The sequence below is a fragment of the Trichosurus vulpecula genome, chromosome 5 (assembly GCF_011100635.1).
Source record: "Trichosurus vulpecula isolate mTriVul1 chromosome 5, mTriVul1.pri, whole genome shotgun sequence".
NCBI lineage: Eukaryota > Metazoa > Chordata > Mammalia > Diprotodontia > Phalangeridae > Trichosurus > Trichosurus vulpecula.
In genome coordinates this window covers 152807090-152816898 of record NC_050577.1, presented here as the reverse complement: position 1 = coordinate 152816898, position 9809 = coordinate 152807090, and positions in this window count along the sequence as shown.

The window sequence follows — 9809 nt, the reverse complement described above, 5'->3', positions numbered from 1 at the left end:
CTCAACCCATTTACTCAATGGGTAAGCATGGCAAGTCACTGAAATTTTATGTCTTGACTTCCTCATAGATAAGATGAGTATAATAACACTTAAGCTATATGCCTTAGATAGTTTTGTGAACAAAATATTTCAGTTTTACTTCCATAATAATTGTAAAATGTATCCCCTCTCCACTCATACAATCAGAACTTATTTCAGAACCTCATCACCTTTCACCTGAAGTATTCTAATAGCCTCCTAATTGGTCTGTCCATTTCTAGTATCCCTCCTCTTCCACCTATGTTCCACACTGTTGCCAGAATAATCTTTTTAAGGATAGAGCAAACCATGTCATTCATCTCCTCAAAATCATTGGTGGTTCCTTATTGCCTCAAGGACAAAAAACAAACTCTTCAGTCTGCTATTGAAAGTGCTCTAAAATGCAAAGTTGTTCCCAGAATTTGATTGGCTCCTGGGACTAAGGCCCATGCTCCTTCTCCCAGACACAACTTCTTAGTAGCCTCGGCCCATATTGACTTGGATTTCTGGTCACCTAAGGGCATAGACGGGCCCACCCACATCGAGTCAGGTTCTTTAGACTCCAAAGTATTCAGCACCAGAGGAACATATATCCTGCATTATTGCCAGATGGGTTTCCATATGGAAGCAAGGGGAACCAGTCTACCTAAGCTACATGCTACAGTATCCTTTTTGAATAAACATTCTTTATTTTCTTTTAAGAATTTAAAATTCTTTTAAACGTCCTATGATATTCTCCTTTCCTTCAAAAATGAAACTTATCTAACAGGGCACCAGCCTGAGTTGGAGTTACTGGTTACAGTGTTGTAGCCCCTAAGCAGAAAGTAAGCTTCCTTAACCAGCTTGACATGATAACAAAAATGATAAGGCTTTTATGGTATCCTTTTCCATTTTGTCCCCAGGCTGTTCTACTTACTCTTCATCCCAGGCTTAAGTGACAGTTTGTCTTTCTTGCAAGGCTCTGGGTCCCTTTTCCCTCCTGGTTTTCAGTCAGATCTTCACTTTCTGAAGCCAAATCTGGCTGTGGTATTGGTCTCTGGATTCCTTCCAGACCTCTTCAGCAAGTGTCCTGCCCTTGGTTCCTTTCTCTCTAAATGGAGGGACTCTTCTTAGCTGCTATTCCCTATTCTCAAGTTTATTTTTACTATCCTTTCTTCTAATCTCTGGTTTGTTAACCTTTTTGTGTATCATGGACCCCTTTGGTGGCTTCAGGTGGTACAGTGGTTGATACCTACCCGTGAAATCAGAAAGACATGAGCTCCAATTTGGACTCAGGCATTATGTAGGTATGACTTTGAATGACCCTGAAAAAATCCCTTAATCTCTGCCTGCCTCAGTTTCTTCAACTGTTAAATGAGGGTAGTAATAGCATCTATCTCACAGGGTTGTGTGAGGAACAATGAGATAAAATTAGGTAAAGCCCTTAGTACAGGGGCTGGTACATAGTAGGTACTTATAAATGCTCTTCTTCTTCTCTTTCCTCATGAAGCATATGGACCGCCTCTCAGAATGATGTTTTAAATGCATAAAATAAAACATGTGAGATTACAAAGGAAACCAATAATATTGAAATAGAATTATAAAAATAGTTTAACAAACAGATTCACAGACCCCAAGTTAAGAAGCCCTGTTAGTCATGGTTGTACTGCTTTCTACCAACCCAAATGGGGTAGGCATCTTTTTCCCCCTTACCCATTATCTCATCCGTATTTATCAGCACATATGTGATTGCTTGCTGAACCCTCTTGAAACTTGGCATTTCCAAACCTACCCACAGAACACTTGAAGAATTGGAATACCTGCTCCCAAAATTGTCAGAAAAACCTGGCATATTTTGACCATAACACAGTAGAGATACCATAAAGTATTGTATTATTCAGAGGTGATTGATTTCTTCATTGCATTTGAAATTTTCTCAACAATGAGCCTGTAAAAACCATGGGCCTCTATGAAATAGAATGCTTAGCATTACTGTAGTAATAAAATTTTAAAGTTACAACTGTGGGATATAGTGAACTGGACATCACACTATAAAACACAGTCTATGCACCCAGTTCACTGTTCACATTTTTTAGCATTGTAAAAAGAGCAAGACCCATGCACCCAGTGCCCAGTTGTAAAAACAACTCAATATATTCATGTAATCGTTTGGGACCCAAGCTCCTCATAGTACGAACAGAATAGAGATTTATCATGATTTTATAAAGAATCCAAAGGTCAGTAGTAGCTATATTTTAATGTCAGTATATCTCTTGTCATCCTTTTTCTTCTCTTTCTGTTTAATGATAGAAATGTATCCCAGGGAAATATCTAGAATAAAGCCCTACCTAAGAAGGTGTAAGACACTTTCTTTTGATGGCTTTCCTGGGAAACTCCAATCTTATTGCCCATTTTATGATGCCATTTACAGAAAAAGCTAGCATGCAGATGAGGGAATACTTTTTCAGGAAAGAATTTAGTTATCACTATAGTGAGATTCCAACTGGGAAAAGATTGCTAAAGAAATAAAGCTATTTCTGGTGTGTGATGCTTAATTATGAATAATGTATTTAGTTTTGTTGATTAGCAGAAGGCACCTCGGTGGTGCAGTGGATGGAGCAGTGGGCCTGGAGTCGGGAAGATCTGAGTTCAAATACTTAGGCCCTATTTGCCTCAGTTCATTATCTGTAAAATGGGGACACAATGGAGAAGGAAATGGCAAACCACTCTAGTATCTTTGCCAAGAAAACTTCATGGACAAATCCATTGGGTCCCACAGTGTCAGACACTACTGAAAAACTCAATAATAACGACAGAAAGAATAACTGAGTAATTGGAAGAAGACAATAATAGACTTTGATCAATGCACTGACCAACAATGATTCCAGGGCACAAGTGATAAAGTATACTACCGGAGAGAGAGATAATGGACTCACGGGGCAGAATGAGACATCTATTTTGGACATGGCCAATGAGAAAATTTGTTTTGCTTGACCATGCATATTTGTTCCAAAAGTATTGTTATTTCTATTGTTGTTTCTGTTGCTTCCCAATTGGGGGAAGCTGAGAGGGAAAGAAAATTGATTTTTGTTAACTGAAAAAAATTTAAAAATTATTAAAGGCATAGCACAAATATTTCAGTAGTTTTGTGGATATGTTATTGCACAGATGATGGTGCCACCCCTTCCTATCGGAGTAGATAGCTGTCTAAACATATTTTTATCCTCTATGGATCATATCAATATCTTTCCATAAAGCCTCCATAGAGGAGGCCTTGCTCTTGGTCTTAATGTAGCACTTAAGCTTTTTCTGCTTGACTGACACACTTCCTATGCTGATCTTACATTCACTGCATATCTTTTTTTTGTCACTTCTCAAATTTAATCATTGTTAGTATTATACTAGAGTCTGCTTAAACCTACCATACCATACATCTCTCTGTAGCCTTTTGGGCTATCCACAGTTTTTTAGATATTTTGGTGTTCCATGATACATGGCCATATAGTGTCACAAAAATAGATAAAATAGCACAGCAGAATAGCAATTTACATGCAATTTTCCGTTATAGGATCTATATAATAAAAATGTAATACTAGAATCAGATTTACCAATTTGACCTTTATTATCCTGAAATTTGAAACTTTGATGATATAACATTAAAAATAACTTGGGGCTCAGATATTCCAAATGTCTTGCTTAGCTAACAAAATTAGGCATTAAGAAATTAATAATTCTTTTTTCCAATTTCTTAGTTTTCCTTGTACAAACACTGTACTTTTAAAATAGAGCTTTGTTTTCTTTACTAAGCAAGACTCCCAAGTATCTGTGTATTGCATTATGATAGAAGCTTTACACCTTCTACAAGAGTGAGGTATTTCAGTGTGTACTTCGTGATATGATTTGTCTCTTTGTGAAGTGAAACAAAATGGGTCAACACCTTAGAATCTATATTTTTCCCAGTACCCATTTCCAATCTAGAAGTCCTGTGTTTTTGCTTAGGAAGAAAAATGTCATCATGGATCATTCTTACATAAGTGACATGTTTTTATATAGTATCATTTCAGATGAAACCTGTGTGCATCTATTCTGTCACATATATAGTTTGGGTTGTTATATGTATTGATAATTTCTTGCTGTGTCACACAAGATTCACTTGAAGAGAAGTCAAAGAAATGAATAATGATATGATAGAAGTGGTAGTTACCTCAATTCTCAAAACTGTGGTTCAAAGGTCACTGATGTTTGGTAGCCTGGTTTCTTGTAGAATTAATGCTTGTATTATGTGCTTTTGTTTCAGACATGAATTAATACTGTACTTAAGATGTTGATTTTTAAAAAAAAAGATATTCATTATGTGATCAATATACAGAAAAAAAAGCCAAAGCTAAGCCAGTCTTCCCATAAATTTAGTGAGGATTATTTTTTTTGCAAAGGCAATGTAGAAGAAGAGGTGATATGTGTGATCTTTTTCCTGCTTTAAGTAGTCCATGAACCAAAAAGATTAGAAAAATACTCAACTACTTGTAATAAAATATTGCTAGGTGCTCTCGATGCATTTATTATATCCTTATACATACTGAAAAAATTAAGGATGTCTATCCATAAGGTTTTTTTTAAAAGAAGATAATGAGACAAAACAGAAAATAATTTAAAAAGTAAATGTTTAATGGTTTTTTGACAATTTTAGGACTGAATTTGACTATGTCTTTGTGGCAAAATTCCAATATAATACCGTCATTGATGGAGAAGACTGACTTTCATATTACTAGGCTAACCATGCTTTTTTTTTTAACTGTTAGTGTAAATATTTGTTGTAGGATAAGTAGTTTAGGCATGCTCATTACTATACACAAAATAATTGGGATTATATATGATTCGTTGTTAGATACATAGATAGATAGATAGATAGATAGATAGATAGATAGATAGATAGATGGATGGATGACTGTTAAAATTATCAGATACTCCAGGATTCAAATAGATTACAGAAAATAAAATCTCTGCCATATTCTCTGGCTCTTTTCTTTCTTTATCTTCTTCCCCGCTCACTCTAAAACCCTTTGAATGGTAGAAAGGACTTCTAGCCCTACCACAAAATGATCAATTCCACCTGACGTATTAAACTCTGTTTCTAGTCCTTCATTATCCTGGAATGGTTTTATTTATTGGATTGATATCTGGTAATTTTAAATCCATAGGAGGTTCTTGAAGTACATGTAAGTGCCTCTTTTAATCTAAATAAATTGAGTTCCTATGACTTTCTTTAACTTATTAGTACTTATATGGTTTACCTGTCATAAATCTTGGTGGTAAGTAGACTGCAACTAACACCTAATAGATATTCCTACTATCCACATCACAGAGGCCTGATTGAAATGTTCTTTTTTAAATAACCTCTCCTTGGTCATTGTCTTCAATCCACAATTTCTCCCATGATTGCTGTCACCATTTTTTTACTTCCACTATTCTATGCTTAGTCTGGTTAGGACTATACTCTTCTGTCTTACATATAGTAATAATTACCTAGTCTAAAATCATTTTAGTGGCCTGAGAAAATTTTCTAGGAATTCTTCAAGACCATTCCTTCTGTTCTTGGGTCTGCCATGTGTATCATAACCCATAGCTGTCTGGAGACCAAATAATGTTGTTAGACTTTTCTGTGTTATTGCATTAGCTCAATGGGCAGTGTGATGTAATGGAAGACCTGGGTCAAAGTCCTAGCTCTGAGATATCTGGCTGGCTGACCTTGGGCCTTATTTAATCTCTCAGTGGCTCCTGGATAATTCTCTAGACTATAGTTATAGAGAAGGTGATGGCCTTCATTGCTAAAGGAAATTTCCTCACCTAAGTATGAATGAACGAAGTGAATGATAAAGCAGTTATTAACCACTTATCATATGCCAGCACACTACTAAGTTTGGATACAAACAGAAAAGCAAGATAGTTCCTATTCTCAAGGAGCTCATGATGTAATTGGGGAAGACAATCCATAAAAGAACGTTCAGCTACCAGGGCACATAGAAAGTCCCAGAAATCCTAAGGGTACAGTGTCTTGTCCTATGCCCTATCATCTTCAGTTTACATAAGTAAGTCAGCTGACTATACAGGGCATAGAAGGAAAGATGATTTTGTTCTTTGGTCTTTTTTTCAGTGGTGTCTAACTCTTTGTGACCCTTTTGGGGTTTTTTTTTAGCAAAGATACTGAAGTGGTTTGCCACTTCCTTCTCCAGCTCATTGTATAGATGAGGAAGCTGAGACAAACGAGGTTAAGTCACTTGCCTAGGGTCACATAGCTAATAAGTGTTTCAGGCTGGATTGAACTCAGGTTTTCCTGACTCCAAGCCTGACCCCTTATCCACTATGCCACCTAACCACCCAAGGAAGATGCCATTGGTATAGACCAATGAAATCAAAAGCTCTGTCCCTATCCCCTAACCTAAACTATATGAATCAAATAAAATAATAAAAATACATGTGTAAGTACAGTTAAGTTGTATAAAATGCCATCAATTGAATAGATGTAAAATATGTGATTCTTCAAAAAGGTAATATTCTAGGTCTATGGACTGTTATCTTCAAAAGGCTTTTTTCCATAAAAAGGTTAATTATCTTGAGTCTAGATATATGTTTGAGGGGTACTTGAGGTTTAAATGTATATTAAAGAACCTTCAAACATGAATAATTTAGAAAGTAATCACAGAGTCAAGACATTATACCCAAACAATGAAGCATAAGCATGATTTACATATTTTTTAATTCTTCAATATTTAACTTATAGAGTTTGGAACAGCCCAAAAAAAGTATTTTACATAGAGGAGCATTTTTCAATGCATCTCATTAGGGTTTAAACATTATTATCCATAAATAAATACTTAGCAAGTAAACAATCTTTATATTTTCATTATAGTCACCTCTTATCTTCTGTGTCTGGAGGAGAATTCATTCTAAAGGCTTATTAAGAAAAATTATTAAAAGTCAGTTTTCAAGTTTGCCTACTGAATATCATATTTCTGTGTCTAATTGAATGCATGGCTCTTTCTGAGATGCTAATATGAATATTAAGCGCTAAAATGTGAATATGTGAACAATATTGTCAAGGGATGTATATCCATAATTTTATTTATTTAAATTTTCTGATTAGACAAGACTTTTGGTGGCATTTAAATTTTAATAAAATGATACTTTGGTTGATACAGAATTTCATTGGTGTGAGTATTCTCTGTATAATTCAGATCCACAGATATGCGACTCCTCCATAGTGGATGGAATATGCTATATTTTGCAGGTGTTATAAATCAGAGCTTGACATTGATTTGTCTACTATATAATAAAATGAATTATAAGTTTGTTATTCCAAATAGAGAGAAATCAGTCTAGGTATATAATAATGTCTAGTTTATATAAGCATTTATGATTTCCTCGCCTTAGGAATGTATTTTGAAAACATGAACTTTATTAGACAATGTTTCTTTTGATAATGTCTAGCTATACTGACTTATATGACTTTTAGGAAGCAATTCTTCCCTTTCCCCTCTTAAGCATTTTCATAATATGTGGAATTTCATAATATATTCCACAATAATGCTTCCCTTGCTGTTTGGCACAGCGCAACCAGCTAGACCCAAAAGTATTATTCTAGAGACCAGGATTCTGTTTAACTGCCAATTTTCAAGCCTGTACTTCTTGCAGATGCTATGATATGGATCTGAAAATTGGCACTGCCTTTGAGTACTATATCAAGTATTTGTATGGTATCTTCAGTCACTCTACACCAAAATGATATCTTTTTTTATCGTAAGATGTGATTTCTGTGCTTTATTTTTCAGAGCTTCCATATGGCTGGGAGAAAATTGATGATCCCATATATGGCACTTATTATGTTGAGTAAGTCTTGAAATCTGATTAATTTGCTATTAATATGTTCTAAAACTATATTTGTTTCTCATATATTGAGCATATGTGGCTTAAAGTTCCTTTTATTTCCATTTCATCTTTCTCTGAAGTCTCAACAAATAATCTGCCTACAGCATAGCCACACTGGCTTTTTCCTTTCTTCCCAAGTTGGCTCATTTGTTACTTCTTTCCTTTGAGGATCAATTTTAAAGTACCAAGTCCAAAAGTGGGTTTTTAAACTATGCTGTTCAAATGGGGGATAATTAAGGAAATCAAAGTAAATATCACTTGCTTTCCCATCACAGTGTTGGAAGCACCTGATTTTGCAAACACGATAGTCTATGGAACTGAGCTATATTTTCAAATTAATTAATTGAGGTGTGTGTGCCTTCCAGATGAAGAATAAAGTAAAAATTGATTTTTTTTGCTTACTAAAACCCATTGAAAATTGATGGTACTCTCTCTGTTGATACAGTTTTTTATGTCATACATTAAGAGATGGAGGTACATTGCTCCAATTTACCTCAGCACAAAGTTTGCCCTACTTAGTCATTTTCTTTCTTTAATAAGGGCAAGAAGACAGTTTGTAGTTATGGATATTCCTTGGGGAACTAAATTCAACATCAGTAAAGATTTTGGCTGTTTACATGATTACATTTTTCTGAAATGCTCCCCTTCACTCAAGGAGTTCATGTTATTTCTCAGGTTTGCTTGGAACAACCAAAGGTGTAAAGATGATAAGTAAACAAGTCTGTCCACTTCGTAACAGAAGTGAACATCCCAATAAGTAAGAAGGGTGGAAGTCAGTCACAATAACCTTGTTCATTAGTGCCCACTCTTCAGACATCTTTATAGCAAGAGAGGAAAAGACTTGTACTGGAAAGGGCCAAAAGACATGAGTTCTCATTTGGCCTCTGCTGCCAGAGGCAATACTGGCATCTGAGGCAAGTGCCAGAAATGCTTCTGTAGCAAGGCACATTGGGTTTGAAGTGCAGGGAAGCAGGAGAGACCTTAAGCCTTGGGACCCAGGGTAGGAGAAAAGAAGCCTATTTATATAGCTTCCTTTTTAAACTAATTATTCTTGCTCACTCAGCTGCCAAACTCGGTTGTTTCCATCTGAACAAGGAGTGCGAATACTATAGTGCCTTGGTACAAGGCCCTAGGGGCCCTGCCATAGTTATGGCTCTATCAACAAGTCACCTAACCATTTTTCCTCAGTTTCCTCCCATGTAAAATGAGGAGATGATGCTAGATGATCTATAATGCCCCTTTCAATTCTAAATCTATGGTGAACTTAAGTGATTTTTAAAATGATTTCAAGATATTCATTTTCACCTCTTCCAATAACCCACCTTTATTTCTCTCCCCTCCTGCTCTATCACCATTTGTCCTCACTTCTCATGTCTCAATTATCAGTTCAGTGTAACAAATTTTAATTGTCTGCTATGTGCAAGATACTATGGTGGGTTTGGGAATATAAAGAGAGAGAGAGAGGAAAAAAGGAAGACTTTTCCTGCCCTCCTATACCTTTATCTGCAAATCTGGCATCAATTCATTTCGGCATTTATTAAGAGCCTATTATATGGACAGTGCTGGTGATACAAAGAAAAAACACTCTACTAGGACATTAAAACAAGTATATATATGAATAATAAGTAGAAGGTAAGTTAAAAAGAGAAAAGAGAACCAACCGGTGAAGTGGGAAAAGGGAATCAGGGGAGACTTCCTGGAAGAAGTGGTATCTAAACGGAATCTTGAAGCAACCTAAGAGTTTTCAGGCAGTGTTTGCCAGGCATGCAACATGTCTTGTGGAAAAGCAAGTAGATGGGAGAGGAGTTGATGTGTTTTGTTTTGTTTTTAATCAAAACTAAATTTGTTTCCTTGCAACTTCTACACTCTTCTCCTCGTTGTGTCCTCTA